Here is a 19,906-nt window from a genome sequence, read left to right on the forward strand (position 1 = left end):
TGAGACTCTACTTACCCAAACCTCTTTCCTTCTTCCCCTCTTTTCACAGGTGTCATCGTGGTCTCTCAGTCTACTCCTGCTTCTTTTATGCCTCACAACGTGTAAAGCTCTTACACATCCAATCCCATCTTGGCATCTCCTTCTTGGAAGACTAACTAGCACTTGCAGTTTAAAGCCATAAGATGGGGTGACATTGTCAAGGCTGTGAGTGCAGATGGGAATCAGAAGCGAACTGAGCACCAGGGCTCTCTAACATTTAGATGGAAACAGAAGAGAAAGAATGAACAACAGAGACTGACAAGGGATGGAGGAGAAAAAAACCAAGAGAAGGTGGCATTCTTGAAACCAAGCAAACAAAGTGTACCCAAGAAAAGGAATGCTTGACTATGTCTCCAATGCTGCCAGGTGATGTAGGCTAAGGATCACAGGATTTAATAAGGTGATGTTCTTGGTGACGTTGACAAGAGCAGTTTTAGAAATGGGTGTGGATGACTCTCACATCTTTTGTTTACTAGTAAGAGAGAATAGGAAAACAGGAATTGGAGATACTTAAGTACAGGCAACTTTTTTGAGTTTTATTGCAAAGGGGAACTGAGAAATGGGGCAGGAGCTGGCAGAGCAACTGAGGTCAAAGAAAGGATTCTTAGGATGTGAGAGATAGCAGCATATTGGTATGTTGAAAGGAATGATCCAGTGAAGGCAAGAAATTGATGATGTAAGCCAGTGATGGTGAACCTCTGACACCTTTGACACGCAAACTCATTTTTTTTGGTTGATTTTTCTTTGTTAAATGGCATTTAAATATATAAAATAAATATCAAAATATGTCTTTGTTTTACTATGGTTGCAAATATCAAAAAATTTCATTAATGTGACATGGCACCAGAGTTAAGTTAGGGTTTTTCAAAATGCTGACACGCCGAGCTCAAAAGGTTCGCCATCACTGATGTAAGCAGAGAGTGAGAGTGAAGCACTGCTGGAATGATGTTGAGTAGGTGCTAGACTCGGGATGAGGTCACTGAGGGGGAAGCTCTTCAGTGAGTCTCTGCCTCAGTTCCCTGCTTCTCCCAGGCCCAAGCCTGGGGTCAAGGGTGAAATAGGACACAAGTCCCCACCCTTCCTTACAGTGTTGCACCAGCTCAGACACTCACCAATCTGATTTTCAGTTCCCTCTTTTGTGTTTGGTATCCAGAAATTTTGCTTTGCTTTTTGTGATTTCAACTATGCTTTAGACTCACTTTATAACTTTTACCCATTTCTTGTTTTTACGCCTGGATTTTTTTCTGGCTACCTTACTGCAAATTTAAGTCAGCTAGGGTGATTTTTATCAAGTGAAGATATGATTAGGTTACCCCCTACTTAAAATCCTTTGGTGGTTTAGAGTTACTCTAAGAACAAAATCCAGGCTTCTCAGAATAACATATGAAACCTGTTCACCTCTGCAGCCTCAGGAAACACCAATATTCACTCATCAAGAATGTCAGCTTCCCTTTTTGGTTTCTGACCTTGGTGTCATTCTGAGAGTGGCTTCTTCATTCTAAGATTATAAAACTATTCTATATTTAATACAGTGTGTTTTATTTTACCTTTTTTACATTTCAGATTTTAAAACTTTTTTAAAAATGATGTAATTACCTTTACTTTTTCTTACATTTTTAGCCAATTGCTTCAATGCCCTTTCTTCAATTTTAAATATTACTGATTTGAAACAAAGGCTCTGGCATATGTTTATTATTGGGGGGCAGAGCGGCCTGGGTGTGCATGTTGAATGCCAATTCTGTCTCTCCTCTGCTGTCGTGAGGATTCTTGGAGACAACTTTTGTGCAGCACTGGCACCAAAGGGGCATTTCCTAGTGGCATCGTGGGGGGCATCATTATGACTCAGCAGGAGTAATAGAATCAATGGATTTGGGGACGCTCTATTCTATCCTGTTAATCTGATTGTCTATACCTCTGCTGGGACCGTACTGCTGTAACTTCTTATGGTTGGATGGAATGTTTTAATATCAAATAGGCAAAACCCCCTGTGTGGACTTTAACTTTTTATAAATATGTTTTCATTGTTCCTATTTCACAAGTCATCAGTTCTGATAAAAACATTCTAATGTTTTTTAGTATTTTAGGGTTTCGTATTTAGGATTTTTGTATTCAGAAGGTAATCCTTTAAAAAAAATTATTGATTTTAGAGAGGAAGGAAGGCAGGGAGGGAGAGAGGGGGAAACACCAGTGGCCTCCCACATGGGCCTTGACAGGGGATCGAACCCACAGCCTGGGCATGTGCCCTGATCTGCAATTGAACCCACCACCTTTTGGTACATGGGACAACATTCCAAGCAACTGCACCACGCTGTTCAGGGCCAGATTGTTATCTTAATTCAGAATTTAAAAAAATAAAGTTTACCAGCAAAGAATTTCATAGGAAAATGTTGAGTAGCTTAGGGTTATTTTTATTGGCTTAATGTACCATGAGAAAGAAATTAGCCTATTATTTTTCATTGCAATTGAGAATCAAATGAGGAAATGGGTTTAAATTGCAACATGGGTTTCAGTTGAGCAAACATAAAGACTTTTTTTTTTTAAAGATATAAGTCTGATTAAGGAGTGAAGCATACTTCCAAAGAAAATGTTAAATACTATTCTGCAGGGTTTTTTAAAATGTCTGACCTGGCCAGAATGGCTCAGTTGGTTAAGTGCCGTCCTGTACACCGAAAGGTGGCTATTTGGATTCCGGTCAGGGCACATTCCTGGGTTGTGGGTTCCATCCCTGGTTGGGATGTGTACAGGAGGCAAATGATCCATGCTTCTCTCTCACATCAATGTTCAATGTTTCTCTCTCTCTCTCTCTCTCTCTCTCTCTCTCTCTCTCTCTCTCTCTCTCTCTCTCTCTCTCTCTCCCTTCTCCTCTCTCTAACCATGTCCTCAAATGAGGATTTTAAAAAAATGTCTGGACTCTTTTGCTCTACTCCCTCCTTCCTTCTCTTATCCTGCTGAGGGGAAGGGAACAAAAACCCAGTCGGTTGCTTGAGGGGCCTTCTAACTTATAATTACATGAGCTGTAACCTTTAATGCAGACTAACCTGCCTTTTTCCAGGCATGTCAGGAACCATAGTACCACCATCCCCCATCAGTCTCACTTAAGAATGTAGTTCTGCCCAGGAGTATACATACCTTAAAACACTCATTTCCTTTTTCTTAATCAGTTTTTCTTGCTTTGTCATTAGTGTTTCAAGCATTCTACTGAGTCATTTTCTATTCCCATTCTCTCTGAAAACATGGCTTTTCCCTTGTTTATTTTCTGCACCTATATCATGGGGCAGGAAGCAGCAGGGAATGACCCTTCTCTGACCACCATGATTTAGCACTCTGCGGTTTCTTCTGCAGCATAGTTTTTTAAGTTACACTCACGCTAATTTTATTAATGCTCTTCCCAGCCTCATACGCATGATGGATGCTACTTTACATTCTAGGCAATAGCAAAATATGACCAGTGACCTGGAAACGAAGAAAATAATGGGGGACTCGTGGCATGCTGCTTCCCGCAGTTTCCATTTCCAATAGCTGCATTGCTTTGGGTTCACCTGATTTCACCCAGTGTTATCTAGAGCTAGTATTATAGCGGATGTCATGTGAGATGTTGTGGAGTTATTCATCATTCAGCAAATATTGATTGAGAGCCATCTGTTAGGTGTTGGGAAGAAACTAGACATAAGATTTTCTGTCTGGCAGGATTGGCAGACATAAGTGTTACACATACTATGAAAAAAAAAAAGCTGTCAATTTATTTATTCAACACACATTTCCCAACCACCTCTTGCTTTGTGCAAAGCACTGAAGTTACATGAACTGGCACGTGGAGCAGCAGGGATGCCTGTGCAAGGAGTTGAGTGCCCGCTCAAATGTAGGGGCTTCCTGACACCCTGGGTGAGCCAGCTGCTTCTCTGGTGCAAGAGCCAAAGGTCACCACGGAGGCATTATCAGAAATTTCCTTCCTGTCTTCCTACTGCCTGCAACCGTTAGAGCCACCCACTACATGGACTGCGGTTTCCAGGGTGGGCAGCGGGCGCCTCTGTGGAAGCCACCTCAGCTGGCAGGTGGAGATGTCAGCAGAAAGGCCTGCAGTTGCAGTGGAGGGAAAAGAAGCAGAGAGAGAAATCCTCCCAGCCAGGTAAGGCTTGGGACAGGCCCTGCTGAGGGATACGTGTAGGTCTCTGTAGCCATGCTCTTCCCACGTGCTCTGAAAGTGGGAGTTTTGATAGGCTTTCCAGCTTTGGTCTAAGCCCTAAGCCTCTTGGAGAGCTTTGCCTCCCCTCCCCTCAACCAACCATTCATTCACTCAGCTATCAAATCAACCGGCCAAAAACTCACATTTCTCCAGTGTGTGGCCTTTCACTTAGAGCCCTTCCTCCCCTTTTTCCCCTTCTGGGTGGTTTTCAACCTTGGATGCACATTGGAATTCCTTGGGGAGTTTTAGAAAGTACTGATGCTTGGCTTCCACCTCAGAGATTCTGATTGAAACAGTCTGAAGCGCCTGCGCATGATGATTTTTTATAGCTGCCAGGTAATCCTAATGTATGTGAATAAGCAACAAGGTTGAAACTCATTAATCTAAAAAATAAGTATGACCCACCCCGTCTAATTCACTAAAGGGAAGAGAACACTGCTAATCATCTTCATTGGTTTGCTTATGAGGTGACAGGAGAAGATTTGACTTTGGGGGGTGGGCACACAGTGCAATATACAGATTTTGTAACATAGAAATCCACATATGAAACCTATATGTTCATGTTGATCAATGTCACCACAATTTAATAAATAAATGAAAATGAAAAAAAGAGAATAAATTGTAAGTTTAAACTAGAATCATAAGGTCTTACATAGACATTAGGTTTAGAACTGTTGTAAATACAGACTTTCCAGTCCAAGTGTGGAGTTGTCTAATGGAAATCTAAGCCTAGAACACAGTGCTAATTCTGTGGCGATGTCATGGACTGAATGTGTGTGTTCTGCTAACATTCGTATGTTGAAATCTTAGCTCTCAATGCCATGTTATTAGGAGGTGGGGCCTTTGGGAGCTGATTAGGTCATAAGGGTAGAGTCTTCGTGAATGGAATTAGTGCCCTTATAAAAAAGACCCCACAGAGATTCCTCACCCTCTTTCTGCCTTGTGCGGATACAGTGAGAAGACAGTAGCCCGGCTGGTATGGCTCAGTGGTTGAGCGTCAACCCATGAACCAGGAGGTCACAGTTTGATTCCCGGTCAGGGCACATGCCTCAGTTGCGGACTCAATCCCCTATAGGGAGCATGCAGGAGGCAGCTGATCTGTGATTCTCTCTCATCATTGATGTTTCCACTTCTCCTTCTCCCTTCCTCTCTCTGATATCAATAAGAAAACATTTAAAAACAGAAAAGAAAAAGAGGACAATTTGGATGAGGGCCCTTAACAGAATCTGGCATGCTGGCACCCTGAGCTTGGACTTCCCAGACTTCAGGACAGTGAGGGGGAAAAGTTTGTTGTTTAAGCTACTTAGTCTGTGTATGTTATAGACTGAACTGACTAAGACAGGTTGTTACAGTTCATGAATAAAGTTAGCCTAAGGGGAGGCAAAGAGTTATAATAAGCATTGCTCATGCTGGATTTATCAGGAGAAAGCCCGCACAGGCTTTTATAAGACATTTGGCCATATGAACAAAGGATGGTTTAATACATGATTAGCTGAATAGTAACAGATAGTTCTATGAAGAGTTGATTACCTTCTTCAGATAGCTGAAGGGTTGTTCATGGAATGAAAATTGGATTTATTCTTTGGAGCCAGAGGAAAGAATGAAGATCAAAAATGAAATGTTAGGCCTAGTTGTTTTGGCTCAGTGGATAGAGCATCAACCTCTGGACTGAAGGGTCCTGGGTTCGATTCTGGTCAAGGGCACATGCCTGGGTTGCAAGCTTGATCCCCAATAGGGGGTATGCAGGAGGCAGCCAATCAATGATTCTCTCTCATTGATGTTTCTAACTCTCCCTCTCCCTTTCTCTCTGAAGTCAATAAAAATATATATTTAAACAAAGAAATGTTGCATTGTAGAATATTTCCATTCAGTCTAAGGGGGTGAGATGTTATCTTTACAAAACACTGCCCAATAGTGGAGTTAGCAACACCAAAAGGTAGTGGGATTCATTTTTTTAAAATTTATTTTCCAATTACAGTTGACATACAATATTATATTAGTTTTAGGTGTACAGCATAATGATTAGACATTTATGTACCTTATGAAGTAATCAACCTGTTAAAGTCGGTACCCATCTGACACCATATATAGTTATTACAATATTATTGACTATATTCCCTATGCTATACTTTACACTTGTGACTATTTCTATAACTGGCAACTTGTACTTCTTAATCCCTTTCACAACACTCCCTTCCTTCTGGTGACTATCAATTTGTTCTGAGTATCTGTGTTTATTTCTGTTTGTTTTTTATATTTCACATATAAGTAAAATCATATGGTATTTGTCTTTCTCTGTCTAACATTTCACTTAGCATAATACCCTTTAGTTCCATTCATGTTGTTGCAAATGGCAAGATTTCATTTTTTTTTTAATGGCTGAGTAATATTTTATTGTATACTAGAGGCCCGATACACGAAATTCGTGCAAGAGTAGACCTTTCTTCCCCCGCTGCTGGCACCAGCTTCCCTCTGGCACCTGGGACCTGGGCTTCCCTCGCAGCCCCAACTTCGTCCAGAAGGATGTCCGGTCTAATTAGCATATTACACTTTTATTATTATAGACTAGTGGCCTGGTGCACGATATTGGTGCACAGGGGAGGGTGTGTTCCTCAGCCTGGCCTGCACCCTCTACAATTTGGGACCCCTTGAAAAATGTCCTGCCAGTTTACAGGGATCGGGCCTAAATCAGCAGTCAGACATCCCTCTCGCAATCCAGGACTGCTGGCTCCTAACCGCTCACCTGACTGCCTGCCTGCCTGATTGCCTCTAACCACTCTGCCTGCCGGCCTGCTCGCCCCCAACTGCCCCCCCCCACCCCACTGCCAGCTTGCTTGCCCCCAAATGCCCCCTCACCAGCCTGATCACCCCAAACTGCCCCCCCTGCAGGCCTGCTTGCCCCTAACTTCCCTCCCCACTGGCCTGCTCATCCCAAACTGTCTCCCTGCTGGCCTGCTCACTCCAAACTGTCCCTGCCCTGCTGTCCTGATCACCTCCAACTGACCCCCACTGATGGCCTGCTTGCCCCCAACTGGCCCCCTGTTGGTCTGCTTACCCCAACGGCTCTGCCCCCCACCAGCCCGATCACCCACAACTGCCCTCCCCTCTTGGCCTCTAACCACCTCTACCTCGGCCCCGCCACCATGGCTTTGTCCAGAAGAACATCTGGAAGGTCTCCCAGTCTAATTAGCATATTATTCTTTTATTAGTATAGATATATTTGTCTGTAAATATGATTATGATTGCAGATATGAGTAGGACCAGGTAAAATTTTATAGAATGGGCCTTTTATTACAGATGGTTTGCCATGTATGCATTTTTTCTAAAGAAGTAAAAATTACTTTAAAAAATGTCTCAGGAAGACTTTGAGAAATTTATAGTATCTGCTGTTCTTCCAAGAAAGTTGTCACTTTTATGCCAGAGTGAGAAATATTTGTATGCTTTCTATGTCAGCATTGGGCCACTGTGACTGGGAGGCACTTAGCTTGACTTGAGAGTAATTATCTTGCTCACTGGCTGGGAGGGAGGGTGTGTGGCAGAGGAGATAAATACTGGGTTCTGGATTATTCATAGATCGCTGACTTTCTGGATTGATTGTGCAAGCCCCTCCTTTTATTGATGTCCACCTTCTGTTGACAGACATCTACCCTGGGAGAGAAATGAGATGAAACTCTCTTTCTTGTCATTGTAAAAAGCATTTGAATTCCTAAGGTGTGATAAGGCCACCCAGCCATCCACAGTCAAGGTACACATTTTCATGGAGGATGTTCCCACTTTTGAATAAATTAAAACAATTTTTTCTTTTAATTTAAACTTTCTTCTATAACTGTTTTCTTGTTGCTTAAAAGCTAGCTTTTTTTGAAACTGCTTCCAAAGCTTTTCAAGCTGTATATGTCCTTGGAATGAATTTATAAATAAGAATTGAGTCCAGTGGGTGTGACTCAGTGGTTTAGCATTGACCTATGAACCAGGAAGTCACAGTTTGATTCCAGGTCAGGCCACATGCCCAGGTTGTGGGCTTGATCCCCAGTACGGGGCGTGTAGGAGACAGCCGATTAATGATTCTCTCTCATCATTGATGTTTCTCTCTCTCCCCCTCTCCCTTCCTCTCTGAATCAGTAAGAATATATTTTAAAGGGAGAGAGAGAGAGGGAGAGAGAGAGAGGGAGAGAGAGAGAGAGAGGAGAGTATATATGTTTGTAAATAAGAAAACATGTATTTGATGCTCTTAGAAAGTCTTATTTTCTTTCATTAAAACTTGTGCAGTATAGGGAACTCCATAGATTCTCTTAATTTGAAGAAAGTTAGAGGGAAAGGTACTAATTCAGAGTTCCTTGGGAAAATGTGTCACTTATATATTTTATTATGTTTATTTTTTTTAAATCAAAAACTGAAATATTTTCTATTCAGAAAATATATTTGGATCTAAATATCTTCTATAATTTTAACCCTAAAATATCAATTTAAATATTTTAAAAATGGTTTGGATGTTTGTTTTTTAAATAAGTTAGGTTACTGGAGTTCTACATGTTACTGGATCACCTGGGGTAATTTTCTAATTGGAAAATTAAGAATTATAGTCAGAGGGGAGGACATGAGAATTTTTAAAGAACATATTCAATTTACTTTAGAAGCCGAACCTCTCTTATCATGTGACTTGCTTTGTATGTTTGTTAAACTATATTATCACATAAGCATTGCTGCTATTGGGACAGTGACAGTTGATTCGGGTCATTTGAATGTCCACTGTCTGTTTTAATTTGTATGTTCGTTTTGACTCTGTCATATGCTCAATCTTCAGTGGAAATCATGAGAACCTATTATTTTTGCCTGCTCCCTACTTTACATTGGAAATATTCTTTTTTACCCAGAGGGACCTTAACTTTGATGTAAGGGATTGTTTCCGTTGCCAACTGTTTTCTTCCTTGCCAAGTAAGAGTTGTGAACTCTTCAGTGATGCCTTTCCCAGGATATTTGCAGATGTGGTTGGGAAAAGTCATTTCATCCCCGACCTTTGCGTGTCAGGTGCTGGGGTGCCCGGGTGCTGCCTGGCCTGCGCCCCAGCTCTCTCTCCCTCCGATCGCCATGGGGATCACGGGGCTGCAGGCCAGCTGGCAACCCCGGCCCCCAGGGGCCTGCACCCTGGCTCTCTCTCCCTCCCTCTGATCGCCATGGGGATCACGGGGCCACAGGCCAGCCAGCAACCCCGGCCAGGGGGTGTCGCCTTGCCTGCTGCCTGGCTTTCCCATGGCGATCTCTGGCTGTGGGGTGGGCAAAGGTGGCCCCGCCCCCCAGCTCTTGCCTGCTGCCTGGGTTTCAGATCACCATTCTCTGTCCTTCCCCTTTCACCTCCCATCATTGCGCATATGCAAATTAACCACCATCTTTGTTGGCAACCGCCAACTTTCTTGGCAGTTAATTTGTGTATCGCCCTGATTAGCCAATGGGAAGCATAGCGGAGGTATGGTTAATTACCCTTTTGTCTTTTATTAGATAGGATATGTACCACCTCTTCTTTATCTATTTGTCTACTGATGGACACTTAAGTTGCTTCCATAATATGGCTATTGTAAATAACGCTGCATTGAACATAGGGATACATGTGTCTTTTTGAATTAGTGTTATGGATTTCTTCAGGTAACTACCCAGAAGTGGAATTTCTGAGTCAAAAAGTAATTCTATTTTTTTTTGAGAAAACTTCATACTGTTTTTCATAGTGGCTGCATCAGTTTGCAACCTCACCAACAGTGCATGAGGGCTCCCCTTTCTCTACATCCTCACCAACACTGGTTGTTGATTTATTGATGATAGCCATTCTGACACATGTGAGGTGATATGTCATTGTGGTTTTAATTTGCAGTTCCCTGATGATTAGTGTTGTTGAGCATATTTTCATATGTATACTGGCCATCTATATGTTATTTTGGGGTAAAAGTCTATTGAGATCCTCTGCCCATTTTTAAATTGGATTGTTTGTTTTTTGGTGTTAAGTTATATGATTTCCTTACATATTTTGGATATTAACCCCTTATCAGATATATCATTGGTGAATATTTTCTTACATTCAGTAGACTGTCTTTTCATTTTGTTGATTTCCTTTGCTCTGCAAAACATTTTTAGTGTGATGTAGTCCCATCTCTTTATTTTTTGTTTTGTTTCCCTTACCCAAGGATATATATCAGAAAAAAAAATATTGCTAAGAATGATGTTAGAGAGTTTACTGCCTGTTCAAGGAGTTTTATGATTGTAAGTCTTACAATAAATTTTAATCCATTTTGAGATTATTTTTATATATGGTGTAACAAAGTGGCCTAGTTTCATCTTTTTGGTATATATTTGTCCTGTTTTCCTAATACCACTTACTGAAGAGACTGTCTTTACTCCATTGTATATTCTTGCCTCTTTTGTCATAGATTAATTTACTGTACAGGTGTGAGTTTATTTCTGGGCTCTTTAGTCTGTTTCATTGATCTACATGATGTTTTTTAAATCTAAGAACCAGGCTGTTTTAATTACTAGAGCCTTGTGGTACAGTTTGATATCAGGGAACATGATACCTCCAACTTGGTTCTTGCTTTGGCTCTTCAGGTTCCATATAAATTTTAGGGCTATTTGTTCCAGTTCTGTGAAAAATGCCATTGGTATTTTAATAGGAGTTGCATTGAGTCTGTAGATGGCTTTGGGTAGTATGAACATTTTAACAATGTTAATGGTAGTGACGTTCTTGACTCAGAAAATATTAAATCAAATTAAATCCGTTAGTAGTTATTTTGCATGAGAGATGTGTGTATGTGACAAATGGTAGGAAGGAAGAGTTCGTGGCATCCACAAGTCAATATGATGTGAATGCTCATGTTTAAGCACATGCATATATTTAAAACACATACTTACCAGTAATTTAAACAGAATAGAACATATATTTTTCTTCATTAAAAAAAAAATCTGAAATGAGAAAAGGGAACACAGTCAAGGTTGAGGCTTGGGTCTCACAAATGTCAAGACATGGGTGACGTTCCTTTACATCTCCATTTCTTACAGCTACTGCTCAGTGTCATTTAGGAAAAGTGGCTCAGGATGGGATTGGCAATCTACCATGTGCTTCCAGAGGTGGAGAGGCGGAGTATGTCCATTACTCTGCCCTTCCCCTCTCCAGCGTCCTCCCCACCAGATTTTCTCTCAAAATTTCCATTCTGCTTAGTCTCCAAACATAAAAACCTGAGAAATATATGTTAGTGTTATGGCCATTGCCCCCCCTATTCTTAGGAAACAAGAATATAGGTGGGAAAGGTGGAATAGGTGCAGGGGGTCAGGAGGTCATGAGCAGGCCTGGGAGGGGCTTTTTCTTGTCCTCAGTCCTTATGGCCAGACAACCTGCAAGCCCACATGGAAAGATTACCAAATTTTTAATTATGGGCATATAGATTTTTCAAAAATGTGTTACAGACTTCTTTTTTTGCCACAGATTTCTTTCTTTTAGGAATATAGGCAAATTATACACATTATTCTTGTGTTGTGTCAGGAATAATTCCTATGAATAATAAGCCAAATTTATGGAAAAATTCTCATATAAAGTTCAAGTTAGCTTGGAAGAGAAAGTAAAAAGGGCACATCTTCAAAGTCAGAGAAGAAATATTTGTTTACAGAGGAAGAAATGCTCACCAACAAAACACCCAGAGGTTTCTCTAAACATTTTATTTCAGTGGAATCTTATAAAGAATGACACTGTGTTTCCTTCAAGAAAAAAACAAACCAATAGAATAGATTGTTTCCTATCTGGGAAGATTTTTTAACAAAAATTTCCCCATGGTTTTTAAATTGTGGCTTTCACATGCTCTACTTGAATTTGGTAAATTGGACTCCTCTCTCCCCTCAAATAGCAGAAATAAGTATTGTCTGTGTAGAGGTGTTTTTTTCTCTTCCTTTGGGAATCAGCTCTCAAGACAGGATATGGGTAAGGATAGCAAACACCTAAGAAAGTGAGCTGCAATACATTTTATTTCTCTTTACCACAGTCAAAGACTAGAAGACAGTATAAGTTAAAATTGCCTTCTCCCCAAGACTGTCAATCCTGCCTCTGGAACTTCATCTTGGAAATGTTGCCCAAGTAATAAGTGGAAGAATAATCACACACACACACACACACACACACACACACACACACACCCCCTAGCTCTTTCTCCCTTCTTGAAAGGACACTTGTAGAGAGGTGGCAAAGTCCCAAATTCCCATTCCTTGAGGAGCACGGCAGCCAGAAAGAGCTGGGTGTTTTCCGTGTGGTACATACCTTGGTTGGCCACGCTACAGAGACTGGATCGGAAAAGGACCCATTGGCATAGAGGTAGGCAGGTCCACTCCTGATTAAGTGCAATAGAGCAGGCCTTCTAACTTTCATGTATTTATGAACCACTGGGAATCTCATTGGAATATAGATTCTGATTCAGTAGACATCTAGAATAGGACCCAAGATTTTGCATTTCTGATAAACTCCCAGGTCCCGCGGATGCTATTACAGAGAATGACCTCTCCCTGACCTTATCTTCCTACCCCCTGGCCATCATAGGATTTTAGAACTGGAATGGATCTTGAACATTTAGTGTCCCCTGAAATATTGGTCTATGGAGTGACTGACTGACCGAACCTGAATCAGAGGGGGAGCTTTAAAACCCTGGATTCCCAGACATTCTGGCTCCCAGGCATCTACATTCTCTCAAAGCTCCAGGCTAATTGCTGGAGCAAAAAGGCTTTGGACCTTTAACAATCAACTCATTTCATAAATAAGTAAACAGATTGTGAGTGGTTACGTGACCTGCCCAACAGGCTCTAGTTAAATGACGCTTTAGGACTGGAACTCCAAGACCCCTCTTCAGCCCACCACCCTGCTCTTTCCTCTTTGGCTGCCTGGGGCAGTTGCTTCCCCCAAGAAAGCAAAGCAATGCCTATCTCTGAATAAATGATTTTTAAGTATAAAATAAAAGCAGGCCCAGTGCTGTTTAATGTGGTGCCATTCCACCTAGAACATTTCCTCTTGCTGGAAGCAAGGCCTAAGAGGTCTAAAGCATGTTGTGTCTACCCTACTCTGAGAGGAAGTTGCTTGGAGAAGTGCACTATGGAAATGGAAATGTTTCCCATTATATGCCCCTGGGAGACAATTTCATAGTTTAAAAGGACTTTGTCCCTGGGTGTTTTTCTGATGCCCAATGAAAACACAACCCACAACCCTAAAATGGACCTGCCATCTTTTCTTAGAACTGAAGCCTTTGTGCTTATTTTCATCTCGTGTGTGTGCCACAGCTACAGTGGGGGTAGCCTTCACCTGGTCTCTGATTTTAGATGAAGCACTGAAACTCGGCACAAGTCTGCCCCTTCATCCTCCTTACAGAGTGGTGCCAATTCACAGAAAGGGGTTGTGGTTTGGACTTTTCCTGCAATGTGAGTAATTTCTGCTTCATCATTGTTGGTTCTTTCTTTTTTTACAAAAATATATATTTTATTGATTTTTTACAGAGAGGAAGGGAGAGGGGAAAGAAAGCCAGAAACATCGATGAGAGAGAAACATCGATCAGCTGCCTCCTGCACACCTCCCACTGGAGATGTGCCTGCAACCAAGGCACATGCCCTTGACCGGAATCGAACCCGGGACCCTTCAGTCCGCAGGCCGATGCTCTATCCACTGAGCCAAACCGGTTAGGGCTGGTTCTTTCTTTTTGGGAAGAAGAAAATAATCTCCATTTATAAAAGAAAAGTATATGCCGGTCTCATCCCACATAAACAAGTAAGGTTGAGGAAGGAGGGCTTTCTCCGCAGTATCTGCATCTCAAAGCTGGACCCTTCCTGTCCTTCAGTTTGACATCTGATCCCAGGCCCTCTCCTCCCGGGTCCTGAAGCCACACTGGGCTGCTCTGGCAGCCAGAGACGTCAGCCTGTGGATACCTCCTGAAGGTGTTTCCTAGTAAACAGGACACATTGTGACCCGTCTCTTTGGGTTTCTGTGGTGGAGACAAACCTGTTCGCGTGCTATGAATGCTGCCTCAGTGAAACGATACGCACAGGGCGGGCCTTCTTTGGAGAGCATTTCTTTCTGGAACAGTCTTTAAGCAAGTGGCCTGAGATGACTTCTTATTTAAGGACATTATAAACATCCTGGGGCAGTGGAGATGACTTCTTATTTAAGGACATTATAAACATTCTGGGGCAGTGGGTTTCAGCAGGAGGGCTCGTTGTGTGGTGGACGGAGCCTGACTAAGAGTGAGAGGGTTGTGAGGCTCAGCTCCCCTCTGCATGGCCAGGGGTCCTAGTGAGCTTCAGGCTTCCTCTCCTTCTAAACCTTAGAATCTAAAGGGATAAAGTCACCCTGCCTATTGACAACGAGAGGAGATATGTCAAAGCACTTGGCGAGCGGTGAACCCTGACACAAATATAAGACGGTACTGTTACCACCAGGAAATAATATTCCACCTGTTATGTGTAACTGTTGATCTTCTCCCCATTAGCCTTTTATGAGCTGTGTGAAAGATGGTGTGGCGGCCGTGTGGCGGGTGTGAAAATCCTCCTCCCACATCCCCTGTCCCAGCTGCCGGCTCTGAAGGTCCGTGTCTTCCAGGGACTGCTCCCTGCCCCTGGCGCAGTGTGGCAGGGACTCTGAGACCTGGGAGACAGGGGCTTGTGGAGGGTGATCTGGGTTGAGGGCTCCTCTTTAGTCTTGCTGGAACTTTCCTGGAAACTTCAGAGAAGTTTCAGACCTTCCCTTCCCTCTGTCCTTCTGAGGACTCAGAGCTCATTGTCGTCTGATGGTCCCCCTGCCGTCTCTACCTCCCTCCTCATTCCCCCCTCCCCTGGTGTTCCCTGTCTTGATCTCTTAAGACAAACCCCTTGCTGTCTTAATCCCATTTTAGCACCTGCTTCTTAGAGACTTAGAGTCATGCAGACCATGGATCCAACTTCTGTGAGTGTCCACAGCGCCCAGAGCGGTCGGCAGTGACAGTCCCCCAGAGCCTGCAGCTCCCTGGCCACGTGCTTCCTGGACAAGGCAGTTCGCTGGTTCTACTCAGTCCCTGGGCATGTGGACACTTCTCTTAACAAGTGCTGTCAGTTCCGGAATGGCAAGTGTACAGTCCCTGCTTAGCAAGTGTCCATTCTTGGCCCCAGCATTCTCTGCCCAGGTGGCCTCTGACAGGGACAGAGCCCAAGCGCCCATTCTAGGAACCGGGACCCACTCTTCACCTGCCCCACAGCCTCTCCCTCAGGCCCACCTCTCCTCTCTTTAGTTCCTCGTCCACAATATCTGCTATTTTGCGCCCCCCCCTCCAACAGTAGTTCTTAATGTTCCTTTATTAGACTGAACAGGTGGCGATGCAGTTAAGAACATCTCAGTGACTTAAAATAACAAAGGTTCATTTCTCACTAGACCCTCTTGCCTGACCTCTGCTTGCCACAGTCACTTAGGGCCCTGGGCTGAGGCTGGGGAAGGCTTCCTCTCACATGTGCCACCCGAGATCTGAGGCAGAGGGGAGCAGACTGGAGCTGATAACGGAACTGAAGTGCTGTCTCCCGGAAGCGACACTCCATTCTGCTCCCATTTCTTTGGCCAAAGCAAGTCATGTAGCCGCGCGAACTTCATGGGGCAGAGAAATAAAGGGGAGCAGTGGAAAACTTAATGTCACAGTCACTTAGAAAAGGGCGGTCTGAAAGGTCCCCTGGTTTTTCACACATAAACTCTATTGGCTGTCCTGGAAGCCCATGGGAGCTAAATTCCCTGAAAGGGTGAGAAAAAGTAACTTTAATCCCCCTAAGGCTGAGCCTAGAGATGTCTAACACAGCAAAAGAGGAAACGTTGTGTTTTACACGCTGCTGCAGTCTGAGCTCTATAAACACCCATCTTGGTTGCGAGGACACAGCCAGCAAGGGGCTAGGGCAGTGATGGCGAAACTTTTGAGCTCGGCATGTCAGCATTTTGAAAAACCCTAACTTAACTCTGGTGCCGTGTCACATATAGAAATTTTTTGATATTTGCAACCATAGTAAAACAAAGACTTATATTTTTGATATTTATTTATTTTTATTTTTTTAAAATATATTTTATTGATTTTCTACAGAGAGGAAGGGAGAGGCATAGAGAGTTAGAAACATCGATGAGAGAGAAACATCGATCAGCTGCCTCCTGCACACCCCCCACTGGGTATGTGCCTGCAACCGAGGTACATGCCCTTGACTGGAATCGAACCTGGGACCCTTGAGTCCGCAGGCCGATGCTCTATCCACTGAGCCAAACTGGTTAGGGCTGATATTTATTTTATATATTTAAATGCCATTTAACAAAGAAAAATCAACCAAAAAAATGTGTTTGCATGTCACCTCTCACATGTGTGTCATAGGTTCACCATCACTGGGCTAGGGTTTGATTAAAGGACTGTTCATGTGGCCAAAATCTCACACCACCAATATCTGGGTAGCTGTCCGCCACTTCGTTGTTCTCAGCCACAGAACAGGGCCTCTCCAGCAGTTTCCAGGGCTCCTGGGCCAGGACCAGTCATCCTCGATGCCTGCAACGGTGGTGGGGCTGCTAAGCAGGGACTGTACACCTACCGTTCTGGAACTGACAACACTCCAGCTGTTGCCGGCGGCCTGAGAAATGCCTTCTTGCTCAACCCTTTGTGAGCCGCACTCTCAGAAATGGGTGGGGAGGATTCTCTTCTGGCCTCAGCTAAATGAGGCTCTTTACATAGCTTATCTGTTGGGTTCATGCTTTTCTGAGGGGGTGGAGAGGTTTTTAAGTGCTTTGAATTTAAATTGCCAAGCACATTGCAGATTGAGTTCCAGTTCTATTGAGTATATTGCCATGTGCTACTTTGAGCAGGCCACTTTCATAGAAAAATTAATTTAAACGATTTGTTCATGCTGCGTGAAATATACTTTCAACAAATGAATGGCAATGTCCATTTTTTCCAGTGGCCACACAAGCTCAATTTGCAGAAAATGGAAAAGCATAAAATATATAGATAAAGTTCAGCAGAGTTTTTCTCTTTAAGGGATAAAGCAGTCCAATTGAAATGAAAGGACTGAAGATAATTTAGCAAAGGAGTTAAGCAATAATGAGAAATCTTTTAGAACATATTAGTTTAAAATAGTATAGTGATACAGTATTCTATTTACTTTGAAAGAAGACTCTAAGTCTCAGAGTTTACTTTCTCTAGGCTATCACTATAGTACAGCATCCATTATTTGCCATCATGAACTTCACTGTAGGCCCTGACATAGCAGCCATGAGAGCTATTCAGTATTGCAGCATAACTGACTTGGGTGTAGCTCTCTGAAATGGACTGATGTCCCTGTTCTTGTCGTTGCTCCTGGAACAGTGACCAAGTGTTCTATGTTGTTCCATGAAACCAGAACCCAGTTAGACTTCTGTGCAGGGCACAGAGCAGCCTTTTCTCTGGGTGCTGTTTTACATCCTTGCCACATTTTATTATGGGGTGATGGACTCTTCTTACCAGTCTTTATTCAACTTAGAATCGCAAGGACAAGGCCCATGTTTGCCTAAGGAGGGACAGACAATATTGATTTCAGTCTGTCAATAGTCTGTAGGTATGAAAGCCTGGGGAAGCCTCCCTCAAGACTTATTTTTAGAAGAGCATCAGATCACCTGATAACAGATTTTTATGGAGTTCAGAGCCCTCTTGTTTCCTCTTAGTCTGAGGACAGTGTGGCTAAGGGTATAAACAGGCACTCACCCAGATCTCTCTGAGGATCAGAGAGAGATGCTTGGCTTCAACATTGTACAAAATACCCACCCATCTTTAACTTGGTATTGAGCAAAATAACTATAATTAATTTATAACATAGAGTCTGATGGAAAAATAAATGAAGTTTCAGGAGAAATTAACATCCTCAATGTTGGGTGTGATAATTAATCATTCAAGAGGGGACCAGAGTATGTAGAAGGCATCTTCTCAATCCAGTTTACCTCAAGGTGGGGCTTTGGTGACACTATTATTAATCATTGGACTTAATCTGCAGAAATAAGGTGCTGTCCATCAAGTGTAGAAAATATATGATAATAGTAGCTACAATTTATTGACCACCTACTAAATATAGCCCTATTTTCGGTACTTTTCAGGCCTTGTCTTGTTTAGTTTACCATCCGATAGATGGTGTAATTGAGGTCATATGTGTATACTTTGGTGGGAAGAGCATGAAACAAGTTTTTTTTTTAAGTTAGCTTGTTATTACATGAGCTTGGAAGCTCAAATTCCTCTGAGATTAAATCACCAATACCCCCATCTTTGTGTTGATGTTTTCCTGTATGTCTGGAAATGAGATTATTTTCTAAGAGTCAGGATTCTTAGGCAAGTGACAGAACCCAGTGATATTCACCTGAGAGTTTTCTACTTAGAAGCATGTATCAGTGGGAATGCCTTCAGCTGTAAGTAATAAAATACCCACTAACAGTTGCTTAAACTAAAAATATTCAACTATTCCATTTAATATGAATCCTAAGGGTTAGTGATTCAAGAGTTATATTAAGCTGCCTCAAACAGATTGTCAAACTGCAGCGGGAAGGCCGGGGAGGGTTGGGGGGCAGGAGGTAGGGGGGTAAGAGATCAACCAAAGGACTTGTATGCATGCATATAAGCATAACCAATGGACATAAGACACTGGGGGATAGGGAAGGCTAGGGGACTGTCTAGGGCGGGGGGAAAAATGGACACATATGTAATACGCTTTGTAATACTTTAAGCAATAAATAATAAAAAAAGAGTTATATTAGTGGTCCAACAGTGTCAGGTTAAGTCTCCATCTCTATAATTGTCTTATCCTTTTCTTCAAGGTCACAAGGTAGTTGAAATACAGGGTGTCCCCCCAAAATGTATACATACTTTAATAGCTGATAGCTGGAGAAAAGAACTGGTTTGTGAAAATATACTAACTTGAAAATACTTCAGGTTAGCCCTGATTAAAATTAAAATAGAAAAATAGGTCATGAGGTGTAAATATATGTAGTAAGAAACACAGAGAAAGAAGAATTTGGTTGAAACAAGTAATTCAGGTCTCACTGCCTCATGTTAATGAGATATGAATAATTAGGGGATGTGTATAGTTAATTGTACCAAGAGCACAATGGATAAAAATTTCAACCAAAGGGGCTAAGTTACCTTTAACTTTATTTTTTAGTTTACATATGCTTCAACTCTTTAAAATATAATTATACTTCCTCTTACTTATTTGCTTACTAAGGGCAGAGACTCCATGATATTTAACTTCTAATTACAATTGTTAAAATTTGTAATCATGATACTATGTATACTATAGAAAATTCTGTTTGCTAGAGAGAATGTGTTTGCTCACTTAAGTTATATTTCATGGGAAATTGACTTTCTCCCTGTTTTCTTATAATTAAACTATTTATTATCACCGTATTTATCTTGTTCAGTTACTTCTGCCAATATGGAAGCCATGTAAATTCCCTAGGTATTTCCTCGTCATAGTTGTGTAAGTGAAAAATACAGTGGAGTTTATAGAATATTCATTTCTTTCTTTCTTTCTTTTATCCTCACCAGAGGATATGTTTATTGACTTTTTTAGAGAGAGAAAAGGAGAGAGGAAGAGCGAGAGGAAGGGATGGTGGAAGGGAGGGAGGGATGCAGGGAGAGAGAGAGAGAGAGAGAGAGAGAGAGAGAGAGAGAGAGA

Source organism: Myotis daubentonii, chromosome 1 (assembly GCF_963259705.1).
Source record: "Myotis daubentonii chromosome 1, mMyoDau2.1, whole genome shotgun sequence".
NCBI lineage: Eukaryota > Metazoa > Chordata > Mammalia > Chiroptera > Vespertilionidae > Myotis > Myotis daubentonii.